This window comes from Mercenaria mercenaria, chromosome 1 (assembly GCF_021730395.1).
Source record: "Mercenaria mercenaria strain notata chromosome 1, MADL_Memer_1, whole genome shotgun sequence".
NCBI lineage: Eukaryota > Metazoa > Mollusca > Bivalvia > Venerida > Veneridae > Mercenaria > Mercenaria mercenaria.
The window spans coordinates 13,443,156-13,466,062 of NC_069361.1; the positions used below are offsets into that span (position 1 = coordinate 13,443,156).

General features: G+C 36.2%; 1 long non-coding RNA gene across 1 annotated transcript in view; it reads left to right on the plus strand.

Moving 5' to 3' along the window:
• LOC123544939 (uncharacterized) overlaps positions 1-21,826 on the plus strand; it is a 52,533-nt gene extending 30,707 nt beyond the window's left edge. Inside the window, exon 5 of the long non-coding RNA XR_006685205.2 lies at positions 18,797-21,826. This is a non-coding gene — a long non-coding RNA (uncharacterized LOC123544939). The remainder of the gene's footprint in view (positions 1-18,796) is intronic.
• The last annotated feature ends 1,081 nt before the right edge of the window (positions 21,827-22,907 follow it).

Consider the following 22,907-nt stretch of genomic DNA (forward strand, 5'->3'; position numbering starts at 1 on the left):
ATTTGCTAAAAATAAACCAGAAGGCCTAGATCTTAGATATTTGATATGTAACATTGCCTAGTAGACTGCTACAAACTTTGTTCAAATCATGACCCTCGGGGTAAAATTGGCCCCGTCCCAGGGGTTATTTGATTGTACATAGGAAAATCTTCCAAAAAATTTCTAAAAATCATCCGTTTGGCATTTGAAACATGTAGCTCATATTACTCTGGTGAGCGATCCAGGGTCATCATGACCCTCTTGTGTTTTTTTTTTTTTGTTGTTGTTGTTATTGTCCTTTAGATATGATGATTTGAGATATATCATGTCAAAGAACGCTCGAAAGTTTTTTATATAAGTGGTGCTGTCCATATTATTTTGCTAATAACATAATTAATAACATGGCTTTACGAATATCAATTGCGCTTCCAGTACTCTTAAAAAAAACTTTTGTTTTTTATATTACCGCGAGATGCACATTTTTTGTTCTTACGACTTCAGAGCGTAACAGAAATTGGAGGGGATAGAATTTTTTGGTGAAAAATCCAAAGTTCCTGTTGCGGGATTCGAACCCGGGCCGCCGACTCCCTGACGCAGTTGTCAGAGATTGGTTCTAAACGTGAGGCTATACGTAAGCGACCATAACACTGTTAACACCAATTGCCGCTTTTTTTAGTTCAAGGTTAGCTATTGTGACAGGTCATTAGGTCATTGTTCGGCGTCCTCTGTCGTGCGCCGTCAGTCAACATTTGTATTGTGAACACTCTAGAGGCCACAGTTGTGACCCAATCTTTATGAAACTTTGTCAGAATGATAGTCTTAATGATCACTAGGTCAACTTCAAAACTTGGTGATGTTGGTTCAAAAACTAGGCCAGTCGGCCAGATCAAAGGAAAATCTTTTTAACACTCTAGAGTCCACAGTTTAAGTTTGAAACTCATGAGAATCGGTCAGAATGTTTGTCTTGATGACCTCTACGTTAAGTTTGAATCTGGGTCATGTGGGAACAAAAAGTAGGTAACCCGGTCAAATTAAAGTTAAAGCTTGTTAACACTCTAGAGGCCACAGATGTAACCTAATCTTTATGAAACTTAGTCAGATTGTTTGTCTTGATGATCTCTAGGTCAAGTTTGAAAGTAGGTTATGTGGAGTTAAAAACTATGTCAGCAGGCTAGATCAAAGGAAAATCTTGTTAACACTCTAAGAGTCCACAGCTGAAGTTTGAAACTCATGTAAATTTGTCAGCATAATTGTCTTGATGACTAATAATAGGTCAAGTTTTAATCTTGGTCATGTGAGGTCAAACATTAGGTCACCCAATCATGTGGGTCAAAAACTAGGTCACCCGGTCAAATCAAAGGAAAAGCTTGTTAACACGCTAGATGCCACATTTATGACACTATCTTCATGAAACTTGGTCAGAACGTTTATCTTGATTTTAGCCAAAAGTATAATCTGCGTCATGTGGGGTTAAAAACAAGGTCACTAGGCCAGACCAAAGGAAAATCTTGCTAACACTCTAGAGTCCACAGTTTAAGTTTGAAACTCGAGAATTGGTCAGAATAAATAACTTGATGACTTATGGGTTAAGTTCGAATCTTGGTTATGTGGGGTCAAAAACTAGGTCACCGGTCAAATTAAAGGAAAAGCTTGTTAACATTCTAGATGCCACATTTATAACCGTATCTTCATGACATTTGGTCAGACTGTTTATCTTGATAATCTTTAGCCAAAATTCGAATTTGGGTCATGTGGAATCAAATACTAGGTCACTAGGCCAGATCAACGGAAAATCTTGTTAACAGTCTTAGAGACCATATTTTAAGTTTGAAACTCATGAAAATTAGTCAGAATTAATGTCTTGCTGAAATCTAGGTCAAAATTGAATATGGGTTATCTGGAGTCAAAAACCAAGTCACGCGGTCAAATCAAAGAAAAACTATGTGTGTGCAATAGGGGCTGCTTTTTACTGGATATTCGTGAAATTTGATCAGAATGATTTTCTTGATGAAATCTAGGTCAAGTTTGAATCTGGGTTATCTGGGGTCATAAAATAACTCACCTGGTCTAATCAAAGAAAAACCTTGTATATGCAATAGGGGCTGCATTTTTCATTTGATGTGCATGAAACTTGGTCAGCATGTTTGTCTCCATAAAAACTCAAATGAGTTTTTATCTGAGTTACGTGGGGTTAAAAACTAGGTCACCAGGTCAAATCAAAGAAAAAGCTTGTTTACACTCTAAGGGCCACATTTTTATTCTATCTTCATAAAACTTGGTCAGAATATTTATCATAAAGTATTGGAGGATTTTGAATCTAGGTCACGTGGGTCAAAAACTAGGTCACTAGGTGAAATCAAAGGAAAAGCTTGTTTACACTTGTTTACACTCTAGAGGCCATTTTTTGCTCCAATCTTCCTGAAACTTTGTCAAAATGTTTGTTGACGAGTATTCATCTTGCTCATGTGGGGTCATAAACTAGGTCACTAGGTCAAATCAAAGAAAATGCTTGTCTACACTCAAGGGTCCACATTTGTGGTCCAATCTTAATGAAAATTGGTCAGAATATTTGTCTCCATGAAGTCGCTAAGTCAAATATGTTTACACTGTTATGGTGTGAGCGACCCAGGGAAATCTTGGCCCTCTTTTTTTATGTATTGAGGATTTGAATTATAAGTAAATTTTCTCTTTTTACACAATACATTTTAATCTGAGTATTACTCATTGTATGTATTCAAAATATTAATTTAATAAAAAATATATATACATAAGTTACTGCCAAAATTTGCCTTCATGGTAGAAAATTTGTCCAACCTTCTTTCAAGTCTAAAATGAGAACAAAGTATCATTAAAATAAAAAGGGTCAAATGTGTGCCTAAGCCGCCATAATCTATCCTACTTATCTATAAAATAGTTTTTAGAAAATGCACATATTTCCTGGAAAGTTTTTAATGCTATCATAATAGCTACTTAACTATCTGAAGGCAGAAATGTGCAACCATATTTAACTTTGAGTCTAGTTTGAAACGGTATCTTGAGAGAGAAACTCTGTTTGCATTGATATTATATCTTAACTGAGTTGAAAATATCTTGAGTTGAATATATCTTGAGTTGAACATATCTAAAAGCTGAACATATCTTAGAGTTGAACTTAAAAACTGAACATTACATGGATTTGAACGTATTTTGGAATTGAATTTGTCGCAAGAGCTGAAAAATCACGAATCTTGAAAGCTGAATAGCTTTTACCAATATTACAGGAGTCGAGTTTTTTTTACCAGTTTTTACTGTACTCTTCAAAACTGAAATTTATAGCTCACATAAACCAAACTTGCAGGACAAGAAATATGAAACTTTTTGGGTCCTGCTTACTTGTAAAGAGATCCATTCTGACATGTGCGCTGTTATGAAACAGATGCCATTTTATTAGCACTATGTTCAGCTACCTCTTGCCTTCTCTCCATCCCGGGGCCTCCGTGGCCGAGTGGTTAGAGTCGTTGACTTCAAACCATTTGCCCCTCATCGATGTGGGTTCGAAACCTCATTTGGGGCGTAGAATTCTTCACGTGAGGAAGCCATCCAGCTGGCTTACGGAAGGTCGGTGGTTCTACCCGGGTGCCCGCTCGTGATGAAATAGTGCACGGAGGGGCACCTGGGGTCTTCCTCCACCATTAAAGCTGGAAAGTCGCCATATGACCTAAAATTGTGTCGGTGCGACGTTAAACCCAACAAAATAAATAAAAAACTTCTCTCCATCCCAGTTTCAGTACCTTTAGCACTTTGATTTTGAAATGAAAGTAACTGAAAAAGGAGTACACTGTCCAAAAGGGTCGAACTTGCTTGTCCGTTAGGAAGTAAAATACTTCCTGTATAGCCGATTAATCATGTTGGAAATGTTGAAAAGTATATTACAAAAAGAAATTTCTTTTGCAGTATCTTTGGAGGCGCATGCAGTGGATTAGGACCCAGATGGTAATTATATATACGTTTAATTTTTGCATTCGGAAAGAATAAAGAAAATATTTATTAACCCAAGTGACATGTGTGAACAAGATATCGATTTACACTGCTATTGGTGACCGATATGCTATAGATCAGTAGTGTTATTTCGAATATTTCAGGATTTCTGATGTTTATTTGAAAGTTCACACGATACAGGACATGATACAAGTAAAAGGCATTTTATAGCAATAATTTAGGAACAAAAACGCGAAGTTACTCATCCTAAATACTAGGAAGGAATATTAGGCCTATAAATAATAGTTTTTAAGGAACATATATTCTTTTAGAATTAAAACTGAAATTGAAATTCGCAACATTCGATAGATATTTTTTCACTTATTGTAGCCAGCCAATGACAAAAGTAGGGCTGTAAGAATTTAGTTCGTAATTCGTGGTAATTCGGGAAAAATGAGTAAACATGTTGCAAGATATATGTACACACCCTATCTTACTAGATATTTTTCTATACATATACCTGTCGAATTCTATGTATATAGAAAATTATGAGATGATGTTCTAAATCTGGCAGAAACTAAATTCTGTGTTTTGGTTTATATACCACTTTAAAGTATTTTCTGATGCAGAATAATATTTCAAAAAGCATACGCATTGAAGACGTCTTGAATAATGCACATCACTGTACCATGTCTGCGTATATACGAATCATATATTTAACCATATATTTGAGTGTACAGTCAAACTCGCTTTATACGAACTCTTCGGGACCTGAGAAATATGTTCTTATCAAACGAAATTCGTATTAACGAATGTATGACTCCCGGATAATTTGCCCGAGCAAGTTTGGCAGTATCACCGGTATCGCCGGTGAATAGCTTCCGATAAAGGAGGCAGTAAAGGTGGCAGGGGAGTGTAGATTTGCGAATTCCACATTGACGTGTGGGTACCAGTGTTGAAATATCCATAGAAATCTCGTTTTTGCTTATTTTTCTTTGAAACTACTATGGACTATTGCAGATACTATAGACTACATAAAGACGACCCTCCGGTCCTATGCACCTGTCGCTTTCCATGCCAGATGTAGTGAAAATTGGCCAAATCACCCAAATTTTATAGACCAAAATTAGCCTAACCGGGCCTCACTTTGAACTCTGCCATTCATCCATTTTGTATTTTTAAATCCAATTTCGTAGCATATATGTATAGTGCGAACATAGATGCATACCCAGGTGGTGTGGAATGTGTCTCCCAACCACCACTTTATTTCCCTAATTTTCACTTGAAAAAATGTGGATGGATGACAGCCGAGCGTCTGGCCGACTTTTTGTTCTGATGTTTATGTTTTAGCCTCAACCGGAAGTACGGAGCTAGGAATTTTAAAACACCCGCCATGTTGAATCATTAACCGTTCCTCATTCCCCAGATATATTAAAGAATTAATAATGATAAATAACCAGTAAGATAGATATGCCTTTATATCTACCCTGTCCTGTTTATACAGAAAATCGACCGGGGCCAAACTACGAAACCGCTCCCCTGCCACCAAACAGTTTTCTGAGCTTCTCGGCCTAGGGTCGCCTACCTAACTTTCTAAACTTCACACAAAAGTCTGTAACCACACACCTGAAATAAAGATATTGCAACATTAACATCACTGTATGTCTATCGTTAGAAACCATCTGCAATACATCTCTAATATCTAGTTCTGTGTTTACAAGACCTGAATTTTGTGCTATCCCTGTCGCGGAAACTGATGACGAAAAAAACTAAATTTGCCAATTTTTAAATCGCTGCAGAAAATTCCCTGCAAATGATAGCCCCAATTGCTACACTGCTCCATACTCCAGTAACACTGTAAAATCTGAAAATAAGCTCAAATATATGTGCCATCCGTACCGTTTTTTCACATTTCCAGTTTTCCTGAGGCCCCTGCTAAAATGACAACCCCACTTTAAGCTAGCTCAGAGGAAGCATGTATACGCTCCTGCAAGTCATTACGTTATACTATCAAGATCAAGGCTACTCAACTGATTTTCTTTAATAAGTGAAACTCAATTCTAGCCGCTGAAACTTCAATTCTAGCAATTATTATTATTTAGAAGTTCAAATATGCACTTCATTCCGTAAATTGCCTCTTATTTGTAAATTTGAAAAGCTGAAAACTGTTTACTGCCTCCAAATGAAAATACAGTAGTGAATAGATGTTCATTGGTAGTTTTAAACTGATTAAGTTAAATATTTATTTAGATTACAATGAAATAACTCAACAAAAGTCATACTTAAACACGTAAAACACGTAAAAATGTATGAAAAATAAATTTTAATGTGCAAATGTATTTAAACTTTATTAACCATCAAGTGTTTAAAGCATACATAGATACATAGAAATACAGTAACGTGTATACGTCGATGCATTTTTGCAACAGATACATGGCATATCAAACTTTTACTTGAAGAAACTTGTAATTTTGGGCTGAATTTTACTATTATTTAATTATTGGATGCCAAATTCCTCGAGTTCTGAACAGTATTTGAATAATTTTTCATTTGACCCTTTATCTTCCAGAAACTTTCTAATGCTATCTTCTGATTAAAAAAAATCAGACACAGACACAGGTTTTTCGGGAAATGTCAAATTTCTCTGCGATTCTCGCTTTTGTTAAAATCACAGCATCAACTGCATTTATTATCTCAATTTTATCCAAAGCAATTGCTTTTCTTTTTATGCCAGACTTAGGCATAGCCATTTTGGATACATAAACTACACTACATGGCCCTTATACGTACAATGAAAATATATTTTCATGGACAGGTATACAAATGAAAGTGATTATCGCTCAACTGCTAAAGACATTATTATTGTACAATTAATTTGACCTGTCAAAACTTGTTCCCAGCTTTCATTATATTCTGTTCACGCCTATATAAGATTAACATAAAAGCCAGACACATGTTTTGACAGGTCATCTAAATAGTACAATACTTGGACTCGACTGTAATAAATAAAATAACTGCAAACCAGGCCCGTAGCTACACTGAGGCACAGGGAGGCCGGTGCCTCCCTGTTTTTCTGCCAATATTATGAGAAAAAAGGATATGTTTTGAGTCACCATCTTAAAAGGCATAACCGAACTGAGGCACTATTATTTCATTTTAATTTCTTAAACTATTTTCCGCCATTTCCTTAATATCACGAATAATTACACCATACATGACCGTAGCGAGAGACTAAATTTTACTGAGGCGTTTGTTCGTGGTTGTTAGGTAAATTTGAATGGTAAAGGCAAAGCCCCGACAGGCATTAATTTGGAAGGTTGTGTCCCACCCTCCCCCAAAAATAGGATATATGATATGAAAAACACACTTTGTTGAGCTGTTTTTATATTAAAGAGAAAAATTACCCTTTCACTCTGCGATCTACCCCGGGTACTGATACCGATTTATGATTCGTTTGTAATGTCTCATTTGCGATGGAGGTCTCGGATGCAACACAAGACTTACTTTTTGGGAGGTGTGTGTCTATAATATTCTTCTTGATGGAGCTGCTGATTTATCTCATACGAGTAAAATTAAATGTAAAAATGTTCAAACAATTTTCCCTAAAATCAAAGTTCCGTCTAAAGTTACTCTCACGCTGAAAATGACTTTAGTTTTCTATAAAATAAATCGGCTTTCATACAATGACAAGGCTGTTGCTACAAAGACTGGATATCAGTATAACTCGCCACAGAGGTAAGAGCAAAATGCGTTTTAACAAATTGTTTGCGGCGTGAAATTAAAATAAAACTTCATTAGGTTGAAAAGAACATTCAAATCCTTATTAATTAATGAATACAGTATATTATTTTATTAAATGGAGTTTCATCAATTGCTCACGATACCACATGTTCTACCTATCGTCTGCTTCAACAAAAATTTCGCGCTTAATATTCTTCAAAATAAATGAACTGCGCCGTTCTCCATCAATGATATTTTGATAAAAAATGAAATACTTATAAACTATAATGATAAATCATTAAGTTTTCTAATGATTTTGCTTTTGGCACCAACAAATTCATCGATTTATTTTGAATCTTAACCATACTTTGAAATAAATTAGGTTTGAAAAAAAAAAGATTTAAATTGTAGGAAATTAGACATAAAGTAGCTAGAAAACGTAGGTATGTAAACTTTTCTAGTGCCCCTACCTCCCGATCCCGAGGTTCCGTAAATCATTGCTCCGGCTATAAGTGCCCAAGTACAGAATGACGGTGGGAGGGATGCGAATATTAATTCGGGATCCGAATGTTACACGAATGAAAAATGCAGTCCTTGTGAATGTTTAGAAATAGCTATTTGGTTGGTTTAACAGGCCTATTTTATCACATATTTATAAAGGACATTTATGTTGAACTGCGATAGACGTATTCAGTACATTTTGCCTTAGCGGTCACTTACAGGTATTAATCACTAAGTAGCCAATCAAGAAACTTCGCAAACTGACTATTCTATTGTGCCGAATAAAAAATACTAAGACATTGTTTTGATATACTTATGGGCAACACTTCGGCTGATACTACAATACTGGAGCTTATTTGAAACTGAATAAGGAAGATCAAAGTTTGAACTAGTATCTACAATGTTTGACATATTTTGTTTTAGACAGGCACTATGGATATATTTAAAGTTGTAAGACTTAAAGTGTACTATACGAATATAATTTTTCTAGTATAATAAATATATAAATTTTTATTCGTATAAAATACTCACGAGTACAATTTTGAAGCAACGGTAAGGGTAAACGTGTAACAAGAAGTTATCATTAGGTTCAACACATCTGACCGAAAGATTTTTGCTATTGATCATTTTAATTCTAAATTTGACTGGAAACTTATTCTGTCACGCTCTTTGGAATAAAAGTAGCTAAATACGTCTCTCACTGGCACAGACACTTGGGGTTCGGACCTCTACACACTCCATTCTCCTACGCCCCTGGTTAAGTTTAGCCAATATATTTTAGCATTTTACCATGTATTGAGCATAGGTGACGATCATAAAACGCATTTTGTAACATTTCAGCGTGTTTTTAAAAAATGCATTTTTACCATCAATGCTCTCAGTACTAGAAGATATGCAACTTCTCACGAACACTAGAGAAACAATAGCCAGTTAAACGTTTAAATGAACCCCTACCAATGAATCACTGGTATCAATCGTCAGATCTGTTACCATTCTGTTAAATGACACCGGTCCCGACAACTGTCGTTTGTATTCCGACGAGAAATCAATAAATAATATAAATCAATCTATCTAAATTCTATGGAACACTTCCTTGCGAATAGATCCCTGCTTTGAACTGCGCATATCATTGCCGGGTACCAAAATCACACCCTGGTACCGGCGCTCCCAAGTACAGGTGGCACTCACACATACAGCGCTCGATAAGCGATTTTAGAGGAGCGGTGGTGTAAGTATTTCTTATTGTATCTCCGGTAATTCAAAACTTTTCTTAAAATGAAAGATACCTGCGCCCTGATGAATAACTGGTGACTATGTTCTGTGAGTGTCACAACATTTCATCTTGAAATAAACAAAATACGGCGAGTTAAACGTGAACGTTTGACTCAAAAATGTCAAATGTCAAAACAACACGTAAAATACTCGGTAAATACTCCAAATGTATTCATTTTTGATACAGTATCGTATAGCCATGTCTTCCAACAATAACCAGTTCAAATTCCAAGACTTAATTTGTTATATTTAAAGAATGACTCGTGTTTAAAGATGGTATGGGGTTTCAAAACGGCACTCACATCGCACAGGTGTTAATATTTTGGGCGCTCAACAAGTACAGCTGGAGAAAAGTCTTCAGAAACGTAGACCTTGTTGTTGTTTACTCTCAGTGTGGTGCCTGTATGATCATAAATCATTATATTGTTAAAAGACTGAAGTCGACCTTTCTATGTTAAAACTTACGGCGACAATATTTTAACATTATTTTTTATTAAAAAGCTTCTTGAAAACTGATTAATGCTAAATTTTGATATATCCTAGGATTTCGTTGAAAAATGAAAAACGTGCTTCAAAACATTCATATGACTCAGTGGGATCAGTGGACGGTAAGGTTTGCAAGAAGATATGTGTGTGCTTGCGTGCGTTTGTGCGTGCGTATGCGTTTGGTTAAACGCCGTTACTAAACAATATTTCAGGTCAATCTCAACGTTTTTGAATACCAGTATAATGCAGTGAGCATCCGTATGATATATATAGAGCCAGGTCGATACTTTTTTCGTTGGGGTGTGGAATAAATGTTTAATTATAGTTAATTAGAGTTAGCAAAACTCATTTATAACGGACTGACAAGTTTTCTATTCTTTTCTTTAATTTTAACAACTTACCATACGCCTACATTGAATGTATAATAAATGTTGAACGAAAATATTTTACTTGTTTCATTAGATTTAAGATTCAGTAAACACTCATAACAGAAAAATAGAAGGTTTTTACGGTGGATGATTTATACCATTTCATCAATTCGCCACGCGACCCCGTCGAGCGAAAACACGAGAATTAAAAAAAGTTAAACGCGGAGTGGTTAGCGAGCAAAAATTCGATAACATGTGGGACGCGGAGCGAAAACACGATTATGGGGATGAGGGGGGGGGGGGGGGGGGGGGGGGGGGTGCTGGCGTTGAGTGAGATTCAAGATGTAAAGCGGCTGGGTGCCCGGGTGCCCACCAATGTTATGCCTTTCAAACCTCAACTTCTTGCTCGGAGCCCGCTGATCAGCCAGTTTTCGCTCGACTCCCCCCGACGATTTACATATTAAATCTAAATTTTTTGTCTGCGATTCTCCATACAGAAAATACTAGGAATAAGAAAGGGCGAGAGCGTGGATTGAAAACATGATAATTAGTGGGGCGCTGAGCGAAAAGTCGATATTTACGTTATAAATCGGCGCCTAAAATTAGCGGAAAGACGGAATGGCATATATCAGCCACCAAAGAATTTTGTTAAAATGTCTGTTCGGTACAAAAGACGCTCATATTTTAATATCTTATTAATTCAAGGAATTTATCAATTAATGAGTTCTTGTTTGGCTCTCTCATGAATCGATGCGAGTCATTCCGATTTAATAGCAGACATGAGACGTAATGACTAGTTCCATTAACTACTGTTTAATCCAACATCAAACTGTTCTTGGTGGTGTAATCTCTACCACACATAACTAACCAGTCCGATTCATCTCTTTTCCGTTGTAGTTGCCTTAGAGCTGACGATTTCTCCACATTTCTGAAGACCTTTCTCTAGCTGTACTTGGTGAGCGTCAAAAAAAAATGCACACCTGTGCGATGTGAGTGCCGTTTTGAAACCACTTACCTTCTTTCAACACGAGTCATTCTTTAAATATAACAAATTAAGTCTTGGAATTTGAACTGGTTATTGTAGGAAGATATGACTATACGAAGCTGTATCAAAAATGAATACATCTGGAGTATTTACTGAGTATTTTACGTGATTTTTTTTACATTTGACATTTTTGAGTCAAACGTCCACGTTTAACTCGCCGTATTTTGTTTATTTCAAGATGAAATGTTGTGACACTCACGGAACATAGTCATCAATTATTCACCAGGGCTCAGATATCTATCATTTTACAAAAAGTTTTGAATTACCGGAGATACAATAAGAAATACGTACACCACCGCTCCTCCAAAATTGCTTATCGAGCGCTGTATGTGTGAGTGCCACCTGTACTTGGGGGCGCCGGTACCAGGGGGTGAAAATTGATACCGCTTCGACTGCATTATAACCGGATTATCGCTTCACCACGTGTTACACGAGGTTTGTTTACATAAAGAAGTGATGATCTGGTTTAACATAGCCGTAAGAGTAACAATTTTGGTTCCCGGTTTATGACATGCACCACACAAAACGAGGGTCCAGCGCAAGCAAGTGTTCCCATTGTTCGTGAGAAGTTGCATATCTTCTAGTACTGAGAGCATTGATGGTAAAAATGCATTTTTTAAAAACACGCTGAAATGTTACAAAATGCGTTTTATGATCGTCACCTATGCTCAATACATGGTAAAATGCTAAAATATATTGGCTAAACTTAACCAGGCCTGAGGGGCGTAGGAGAATGGGGTGTGTGGAGGTCCGAACCCCAAGTGTCTGTGCTCATTGGTATAAGACACTGTTTTGTACTGCTATTTTTGAATTACCTTACATATACAGTATTATGGTTTCTTTCTGTTTATGTTATTCGAACGCAGTTATTATGAGCTTTTTTCTCTCGTTTTGTTTTACAAATGCAATGACACTGCAATTTATGCCCATATTACCAAGTAATGAGATCCAAGCAACTAAAAGGGAAAAAAACTTACCTTGTGGGTATGCATTTCGCTATTTACATTTGAAAGCAGTTTCACATAGTATTTTAGATACTTTTTTTGCATTTAGGGGCGTTTAGATTATGACGCAAATGTATCTGATAACATATACTGTTATTTTGACACAGACAGTAGACATTTTTTACCGGTAACTTGATTCAGTATTATATCTTATAAATCTTTTGAAAATTTCTTTACTGGCGTGTCTGAATCATGAAACGATCATGAAAGGATATCAAATCATGTTAACCTGACATCCATTTATTGTAATAATGGTAAAACTTTTGTTGGTATTAACCAGTATGGTATTTATCTACATTTAAGCAAGATGAACATTTACAGTGAAATAAAGGTCTACAGTAGAAATTATTAAATGAATTACAGTTGTGAAATATTTATTAAGCTGTAGGATTAGGAATACCAAAATCTGCATTAAGCAAATGTAAAATATTTATTTTGACCGTATCCCAGAGTTTCAGATATGCATATGCAACAGAAGTGTTTTATCACTCACTGCACTTGCTAATAAATTTCATTAAAGAGTGGAACGTCTTAACTGAACGACTGAAACGTCGAGGTCTGATAATTCTTCAAACATGTCCTCGTAAGTAGGAGACCGAAAAAGATGCAGTCTAAATAATTTGCACAAATGATTTGTAACAGCTTTTATGAAGGGGAGGAGGTGGAGGTATGTGGTGTTTAAGACAAAAAAAATCAAACATTGGCACTAGCCTCATACCCTGGCCTGATCTGTTTTATTGCTTCTTTCGATATTTGATAGAATTAAGCCCAGCTGTAGCTGAGAAAATCGAGATTGAGCTTTAATGTAATTTTAGGTCGTAAGTTATATCAGTTTTTAACTATCGATTGGCAAGTTTTACAACATCTTGGTTTTAACACTGTAATTACAAGTACATGTGAGAGGTAGACATAGTGTAGTATCGTACAATCTTGAACAATACATTGTATGCGATGTAGCAATGGTAAGTGTATAAGCGAGTAATTAGACTTCACACCGCTGACCGAAAGAGGTTTAAGTTTTAAATCGGAAAATTGTTTCGCTACTCTTCCATTAAATCATTTCATTTACAGTATGAAGCTGCTGTCTGTTTCTACTATTCGAACGGAGTTATCAGGTGCTTTTTATGCCCCCGAAGGGAGGCATATAGTTTTTGAACCGTCTGTCGGTCTGCCGGTCTGTCTGTCCGCAATTTTCGTGTCCGGTCCATATCTTTGTCATCGATGGATGGATTTTCAAATAACTTGGCATGAATGTGTACCACAGTAAGACGACGTGTCGCGCGCAAGACCCAGGCCCGTAGCTCAAAGGTCAAGGTCACACTTAGACATTAAAGGATAGTGCATTGATGGGCGTGTCCGGTCCATATCTTTGTCATCGATGGATGGATTTTCAAATAACTTGGCATGAATGTGTACCACAGTAAGACGACGTGTCGCGCGCAAGACCCAGGTCCGTAGCTCAAAGGTCAAGGTCACACATAGACGTTAAAGGATAGTGCATTGATGGGCGTGTCCGGTCCATATCTTTGTCATCGATGGATAGATTTTCAAATAACTTGGCATGAATGTGTACCACAGTAAGACGACGTGTCGCGCGCAAGACCCAGGTCCGTAGCTCAAAGGTCAAGGTCACACTTAGACGTTAAAGGATAGTGCATTGATGGGCGTGTCCGGTCCATATCATTGTCATTCATGCATGGATTTTAAAATAACTACGCATGAATGTGTGACACAGTAAGACGACGTGTCGCGCGCAAGACCCAGCTCCGTAGGACAAAGGTCCTAAACTCTAACATCGGCCATAACTATTCATTCAAAGTGCCATCGGGGGCATGTGTCATCCTATGGAGACAGCTCTTGTTATTCCTATTTTATTTCACAAATTCAATGACACTGCAACTCATGCCCATATTACCAAGTAATGAGATCCAAACAACTAAAAAGGCATAAAGACTTACTTTGCAGCATTCACTACGCTTCATACATTTTAAGATCTTTTTTTTTCCACAGTATTGTATATATCGAGGGGTAAGTGCCAGAACCTGCTATGTGCATTTTTTTAAATTTTACAGGAGAGCGTTTTTTTCTTTTTTCTTTTTAATAGTAGGGTATTCTGAGATATCAAAACTATGGTTTTATTTACTTTGTCATTATTTGATACATGATATATGTATTTTGTTGATATCTTTAGTAAATTAGGTCAAATCCAAAAAAATTGCTTTGGCACAACTAAAAGGCCATTTATTTGCAAATACCAGAATAACTAAAACATTCCATTGAAATATATCTGATTTTGGCATGTACAATTCTGTTAAAACTTTCGAAACAATACTGAGCCAGAACATGCTATAAATTGATAGCTGGTGAAGATGTTGCATGTCATGGTTTTTGTAAGTGTCGAAAACATTCTATAAAGCAATAGAATCTTCTAGCATATGCAAAGTTGACTTAAATGTAAGTTTTTTGGCATACAAATACATTCTATAACAAGAAATATCTTTAAAAATGATAGTCGGCGAATTGTAATAAGGAAAGAAGTTTATGAATTTTTCATCTAACATTCATCTTTCATCTAACATTTTTCAAATTGTAAAACTAAACACCGCACTTTAACAATTTAAATGGTTCTCTTTTAATTTTTTCGCAAAGGTTTCGTAGGGTTGCAATTTTGTTTCGTTTATCCTTAGACGAATAATTACAACAGTAGTTTGATGAAGATTCATGAAGCGGTTCATGAGAAGAGGTCATTAAACGTGTTTATATTTTTAGCTAAATTGGTCCCTATCCCCATTTGTAACAAAATAGCAGGAGACCTTACGATATTGTTACACATTAAGTTTGATAAAAATCCATCACATTTTAGTGGTTAATGCGAAGAAAGGCATATCTACTTTTAGCTATAGTGGTCCCTAATAGGGCCCAAGTTCCTATATAAATAAATTTGGAAGAGGACCTTTTAATGATGCTCCAGACCAAGTATGACAAAGATCCGCCAAGCTGTTCATGAGACACTGTATATAGGCATTTCTAGTTTTAGCTCTAGCAGCCCCTAAAAGGTCCCCTCAAATGTCCCAGCTGAACAAAGTTGACTGCGGGCCTAATAAAGATGCTGCAAATCAAGTTTGATTAGAATACATGAGAAAAATCAATTAAAGGATTTTTTTTATTTAATATTTTTATTTATTTCTAAAATAGGCCAACTGATCCCGCTTTAACAAATAGCATATTCGCTATTTATGAATCTTTGGACAATGACGTCACACCTATAAAAAAGTGAAGGTCAAGCAAAACATACAATTGCAATTATTTCAATATTTCTGTTTCATAAGTAATGTTTGATCGTAGTCATATCACATAGATAAACTGTATGCAGAGTACCTTCATTTCAGTGTAATGAGATTCAGTCATTATATAGCATATATATAATAAAACAGATTTCAACTGAGTTCAATATTTGCATACCATACTTAAGAGAAATATTCATGTATAATAAATCAGTTAAATAATATATAACAAATATATCAAAGCAAACAAGTACTTATTTTAATATGCAATCTGAATAAGTCACAAAAGCAAGAAACATTTTCATATACAGACTACATTTGTAACAAGGAAAATCTTTTAAAGTGCACTTCTCTACATAAAAGACTCTTATCACACCCTTATTCATGTGATACGCAGACCGTATTCAGCTGATTCTTTAATTTGATATATGTTGGTATTTGAACAGGTTTTTATCATATTCATTAAACTTACTTATCATTTTGAGATATATCAATATTCTTGCTAAATATACTGAGCCAAAGTTAACTTTAAAACTGTGAACAGCGTCGTTTAGGATAAACGCTTTGTCTACATTTCACTCAGCGTAGCACATTCAACAGAGTGAAAGAAATTGACACTCTCGTCCAATCAGGCAGAGTGTTGCATAAATCTTCCACTTTGATAAATTATCTATAATGCGTTATCAAGTAGTTTGATTCGCAAACTGAAGTCACGTGGCATAGGTAACGAAAACGAATTTAGACGGCGTCGCCGAAAAACATAGATTCTTATGGCATGATGCTTTCTTTGTCTTAGCTTAAGACTTTTCAAGTCACAAATAGCCTATATGAAAATAGGACTCGGCCAGGGAATCCGGATTTTGTTCATTATAGCCGAAAAGTCGTATCAAGCGAGCGATCAACATCTTACTTCGTGTGCACGACATCTTATCTCGAGCGACCAACATCTTATCTCGAGCGCACGACATCTTATCTCGAGCGATCAACATCTTATCTCGTGCGCACGACATCTTATCTCGAGCGATCAACATCTTATCTCGTTCACACGACATCTTATCTCGAGTGATCAACATCTTATCTCGTGCGCACGACATCTTATCTCGAGCGATCAACATCTTATCTCGAGCGATCAACATCTTATCTCGTGCGCACGACATCTTATGCACATAATTGATCATCCTATCTTCAATATTAAATGAACGTAATCAATGATGCTTTCTGCATGTTAGAATAGCGACAAATCGCAGTTCGACTGATAAATTCGCGCAGAAAAGTTATAAAATTGCATGCATGAATTAAGGGAAAGCAAGAAAATTCTTTAATATATGGACGAGGCCGACGTACTAAATCTTTTTTTTTTTGTCAAGGACCTAAATTTATTTCTTTGCGTCATCACAGAATTTTTGCTGCCTTTTTTATCAGTTTGCTTATTTAAATTATAACCCTGCAAACACGTGAAATGGTTATAAGCATAATCGAAACAAAAGCAATAACGGTGGCAGTCGTATGTTTTTACTAATGATCTGAATTCACACAAAGGGCCTAAATATATATTGATAAGATGTCGTGCGAACGAGATAAGATGTTGATCGCTCCAGATAAGATGTCGTGCACAAGAGATAAGATGTTGATCGCTCGAGATAAGATATCGTGCGCACGAGATAAGATGTTGATCGCTCTAGATAAGACGTCGTGCGCACGAGATAAGATGTTGATTGCTCAAGATAAGATGTCGTGCGCACGAGATAAGATGTTGATCGCTCAAGATAAGATGTCGTGCGCATGAGATAAGATGTTGATCGCTCAAGATAAGATGTTGATGGCTCGAGATAGGATGTCGTGCGCATGAGATAAGTTGTCGTGCGCATGAGATAAGATGTCGATCGCTCAAGATAAGATGTCGTGCACACGAGATAAGATGTTGATCGCTTGAGATAAGATGTTGATCGCTCGAGATAAGATGTCGTGCGCACGAGATAAGATGTCGATCGCTCAAGATAAGATGTCGTGCACACGAGATAATATGTCGATCGCTCGAGACAAGATGTCGTGCGCATGAGATAATATGTCGATCGCTCGAGACAAGATGTCGTGCGAACGAGATAAGATGTCGATCGCTCCAGATAAGATGTCATGCACACGAGATAAGATGTTGATCGCTCGAGATAAGATGTCGTGCGTACGAGATAAGATGTTGATTGCTCGAGATAAGACGTCGTGAGTAGTATGGAAAATGTAGGGGGTACTGGTTTTGAAAGAGCTGGAGCATGAGGAGGGAGTTGGAGCCGGAGCCGGAGCTGTGTAGCCTTACGTAATCGTAAACATTGCGTAACTCTAATCCCCAAATATTGCGTAATTTATAAACATCTTTAATTTTAATCCGTAAACATTGCGTATTCTTAATCGTCATCTGTAAACATGAAACAATGCATATTTATTTATCTTTATTCATTTAGAAGTACAATAAGATTGCGCACATTCAGTCCAGTACACAGTCTCGTTTTATCAAGGAACAAAAGAACGAATAATCTATTCATTTCATTAAACAATCACCGCCAGGTGTACAAAATTATTGCTGTTCTCACAAAACAAGACATACTATGTATCTTTCGATTCTTGTTTACGTTCATCTGTATTTTTTAAGCTACCTTATTCCTTACCATAGGTTTCGTTATGACATATCACTGTGCGCTGGACGGTTAACTGATATTATTGCCAACTACACAAAAAGTAATTAATGATATAAATGCTTAAAAAATAATGAACGATTCAGAAAGTGGCGACTACGACCAGACACATATTTCCTACAATTTTGATGATGATACAAACAAAGGAGGCGAAGAACCGGCGCCGGCGGCGCCTGGTACTGGGGATCATAACGAGAGAAGTTATCATACTTCTACGACTACTGCGTGTCATGTCCAGGATGGAACGCGACTCTCAGACTGCCTTTCCACCAGCCGTACAGAGAATACTGATTCTGCTACTTGCAACAATATTAAATGGTTTGAGACGGAGTCGCTCATAAAATTTGTTGCGCCGTTCAGTATGTGTTTAATAGGTAAAGATTTTTAACGCTCTTCGTCTTTAATATTTTTTTTTTTTTTTTGGCGCGCGCGAAAAGATCGTAAAACTGAACACTGTTACTGCTTAAGAAATAAATGCAACCTATTTTTTCAGGAATGAATTCGTGCGGTAAAACTACATACATAAAGAAACTTCTAGAACAGTCTGAAGGGGCATTTTCTATGCCTCCGTCGAGGGTAGTATTCTGTTACAATGTTTACCAGTCACTTTTCACAGAAATTGGACAAACTGTACCTAACATAAGTTTTTATCAAGGTCTGCCAGATCGTGCAACAATTGAGCAATGGGCCGAGGCAGAAACTCATCTTCTGATAGTGTTTGATGATTTATATTACGAGTTACTACAGTCAAAGTCTATTTGTGATCTCGTAATAATGCTATCCCATCATCTCAATATTAGTTCTATAATGACAAGTCATAATATATTCATGTGCGGCAAATATAGCAAAACAATTTCAACGAACCTGCATTACATAATGTTATTTACATTGCGAAACAGGATGCAGTTGTCCGTTTTAGGAGGTCAGTTATTCTGCCATAAAGGAAAGGCAAAAAACTTTGTTAAAGTTTACGACATGGTGTCAGGAGACAATAATATTGGAAACCCACTTATTATAGACAATTCACCTAGGTCATCAAACAAACTGTATAAGCTCCGTTCAAATTGTTTGCCAGGGGAATTTCCTATTGTATACGAGATAAGCTAAATGGTAAATAATCCTACTTAAAACAGTTTCAATTGTTAAATTCATTGTCATGGATCGGATCAGGAAACACATACATTTACTGCAGTATTTAAGGACTTTAGAAAATTGTGTTCAGCGTAGAAAGGTGTTAGAAACGGCCTCATCCGATCAAATAATAACTTTATCAGAAATAGCGTATAATATTTTGGAAGGCGTGTTTGATTTATCCGAGTCTGAATTACTAACACTTAACAGATACAAACATATACTGAGGAAGTTAGCTTCCAGAAGGATTTCTAATTCTGACAAAAAGAGTGCGTTGTTAAGAAACAGTGTATCCATTAAACACTTGATACAAGTTTTTTTCAATCACTTTTCATTGTATGACACAAATGGACGAGGAGGGGGTAAGGAAACTAATTTTACTACCTCAAACTCAGTACCAGCAGTTAATTTCGAACAAGGAAAAGAAAACGGACAACATTCAACAATCGACGCCGCAAGTGCCGCCGCCGCCGACGACGGCGACGAATACTCCGACAACAACTACGACTAATGATCAGTATAAGTGCGTTAAACCACAAATAGAGTCGAGGATACGTGAAGACGTCCTTGACGACAGTTACTCAGAATATGAAGACATAATTCAAAAAGTGTTACGAACAATAGAGTGTAGTTATCCTGCAGGTCAAATAAGGGGGATGCGTAGACTCTTAATGTATATTGTTAATTTTGGAAATAATTCTATCCGGATTTGCGCCAATGGAAATATTTTGATCAACGGAAAATTGCTAGACTCAAAATCAAACATAATCGAGCTTCTAGAAGCGACTGTGAGTTCCAGGTTTAATCAGACTCAGAGAAAGCCTCCCGGATATGACGCCTTTATCTTAGCTTTGAAGAGTATAAATGTTCCGAAATCATTTGTAGATATCGACCTGAAGAGCAGACACAATTGTACAAAAAGCGATGTAGGCGGGAAATTGAATACGTCAAAAACAATTTTTCGGTGGAAGCCTTATTGACAAAGTGTTCTTGTCTCAAAAATTATAAACAAACCAGATTTACGTGTATAAGCCAATGAATATGGACACGGATAGTGAGTTTAACGCCATTGTAAGAAATTTCGACTCCATGATTTATTTTCCGGGTAATACTGCATCAAGTTTCCGCGTAAGATTTGCAAGGGATCTCAGATTTGAAGGAACTTGGGCCCTTTCATTAAACCATGTTACCATTACACAGCCTCTTGATGAGCCTTTGCTGGACGGAAAAGATGTCTACATCAGCTGTGACATAATTGAACATTCATTTGTTGGTAGTGATTTAAAACCTATATTGCACAAAATCAATCTTGGTAAGGGGATAGAGAATAATGGACATGTGATATACACATCAAGCATTAAAACAGACTGCAGCTGTGGGGCTTTTCTTGGTACACAGTACGCGAGAGTTTCTGTGCCTTGTTGTTCTTACATTCATTTCACACTTGAAAACGAATTTGCTAAACTCTTACCAGTCAGTGATAAAACGAATGTATCTCTTTCACTGCATTTCAAACGTATAAAAACTTAAAGCTGCACGACTCAGATTTATGTCATTTCTTTTAAATATGTAGAAAATGCTATAAAAATACTCTTTTGTTCAATATAATATATAGAGCACTCTCAGAAGTGTTAATTACGCTATTGAAATTTGATACATAAAGAAGGAATTTATCTTCATATCAGTAACAACTATCTATTAAACAATACGTGTGTATCATTTTGGATACTTAATATTATTTGCTATCTATTTTTTTCCAATTCAAATTTTGATGTTCATCTTTAACACAAGAAAAGAGACAGGAAAAAAAACCCACACACTACAGCCTGTTGTCATTTAAAATTGTCACCATATTGCATTACGAGCCGATTTATTATTATTATTATTATCCTTCAATACGTAATACACAGAACTAACACAAAGTTAAATTTGTAACTTTTATTTTTCAATCATACATTTATTGTGAAACACTATGTTCAGAAGTATAAGTAACTCTTGTGTGCATGTGTATCAAATACTTTTTAACTAGTTTTCTGTCTATGTTCAACCTGTCTTCTTAACATTTCTTTTAAAAGTTCACAAGTTTGTAAGTCCTCTGAAACTAGTAAAAGTCTATATATCCATCTCTAGGTAAACACTTGTGTGTATTAAATACTTTTTAACTAGTTTTCTGTCCTCGATATTAAACGTGTCTTCTTGATATTTCTTTTAAAAATTCACAAGTTTGTAAGTCCTCTAAAATTAGTAAAAGTCTATATATCCACTTTTAGGAAAACACTTGTGAAATATCATGAATGTTTAAAAGGAATAATCTATGTATCTGTGCACATATATGTTAATTGTTATATTCAACTATTGTTCAGTCTTTTATAATAAATGATCATTTTAATTATCCATTTTTTTTATTTTACTTTTGAAATTTTCATTATCCATTCTTTAACTTTACTTTTAAAATTTTCTCAATTGAAGTAGTCCACTCAAATTTTAATCCTGATGTTCGTTCACTGCAAACAACACTACAGAATCCAAGGAGGTGGTTCTCCGTCTAGGTGACTTTGGAACAGTACCTGGTCTAATTACCCAGTCATCCGTGGTCGTCGATACTTCATTCAGCTGTATCGGTTGTTCATGTCGTCTGCGACGGCGGATGCGTATTCTGATCAGAATTATAATTCCAGTTCCGATAATCGCCGTAATGGCCACGGCCAGGCCCCATTCATACCGGAAATGAGCTTGGATAACTGAAAATATATATAATACATCTATAAAAGACAATTGCAAACATTAAAATTGATATGAGCCGTGCCATGAGAAAACCAACCGCAGGCTGGTCTGGATCCATGCTGGTCGTAAAGCCGTTATGTTGGTTTTCTCATGGCACGGCTCATATATATGTATATATCATCGGTATAAGTCAATGTTACATAAATCTAATTGTCATACATTTTATGATTAAAACAAATAGTATCAACCTTTTGTTTTGTCTGACGTAATACGTGTATAAGAGCTGCAAATAATTTCCATACTCAAGACTGCAGATAATTTAATAAATAATGATAATTCAAATTAATCACTCTCCTAATAAACAATGATTGAAAAAAGTCAATATTGCCTATTACCTATCATCCTTCTAGTAGAAGTTGGTGTCGTTATGGAAGACCCCGTTGTTGTTGTTGTTGTTGTTGTTGTTGTTGTTGTTGTGGTTGTTGAAGTGGAGGACGTATCCGTTTCACCAGTATCATCATCATCATCATTACTGTCATCATCATCATCATCATTACCATCTTCATCATTACTGTCATCACCATCATTATCATTATCATCATCATCATCATCATCGTTATCATCATCATCACCATTACCGTCATCCTGTCTGTCTGCCGGAACCGGAACTGGATAGATGGGCGGTCTTTTACGTTCGGTCTGAAATTGTTATTAATATGTAAGGTAAGATAATAAACTTTATTAAAGTC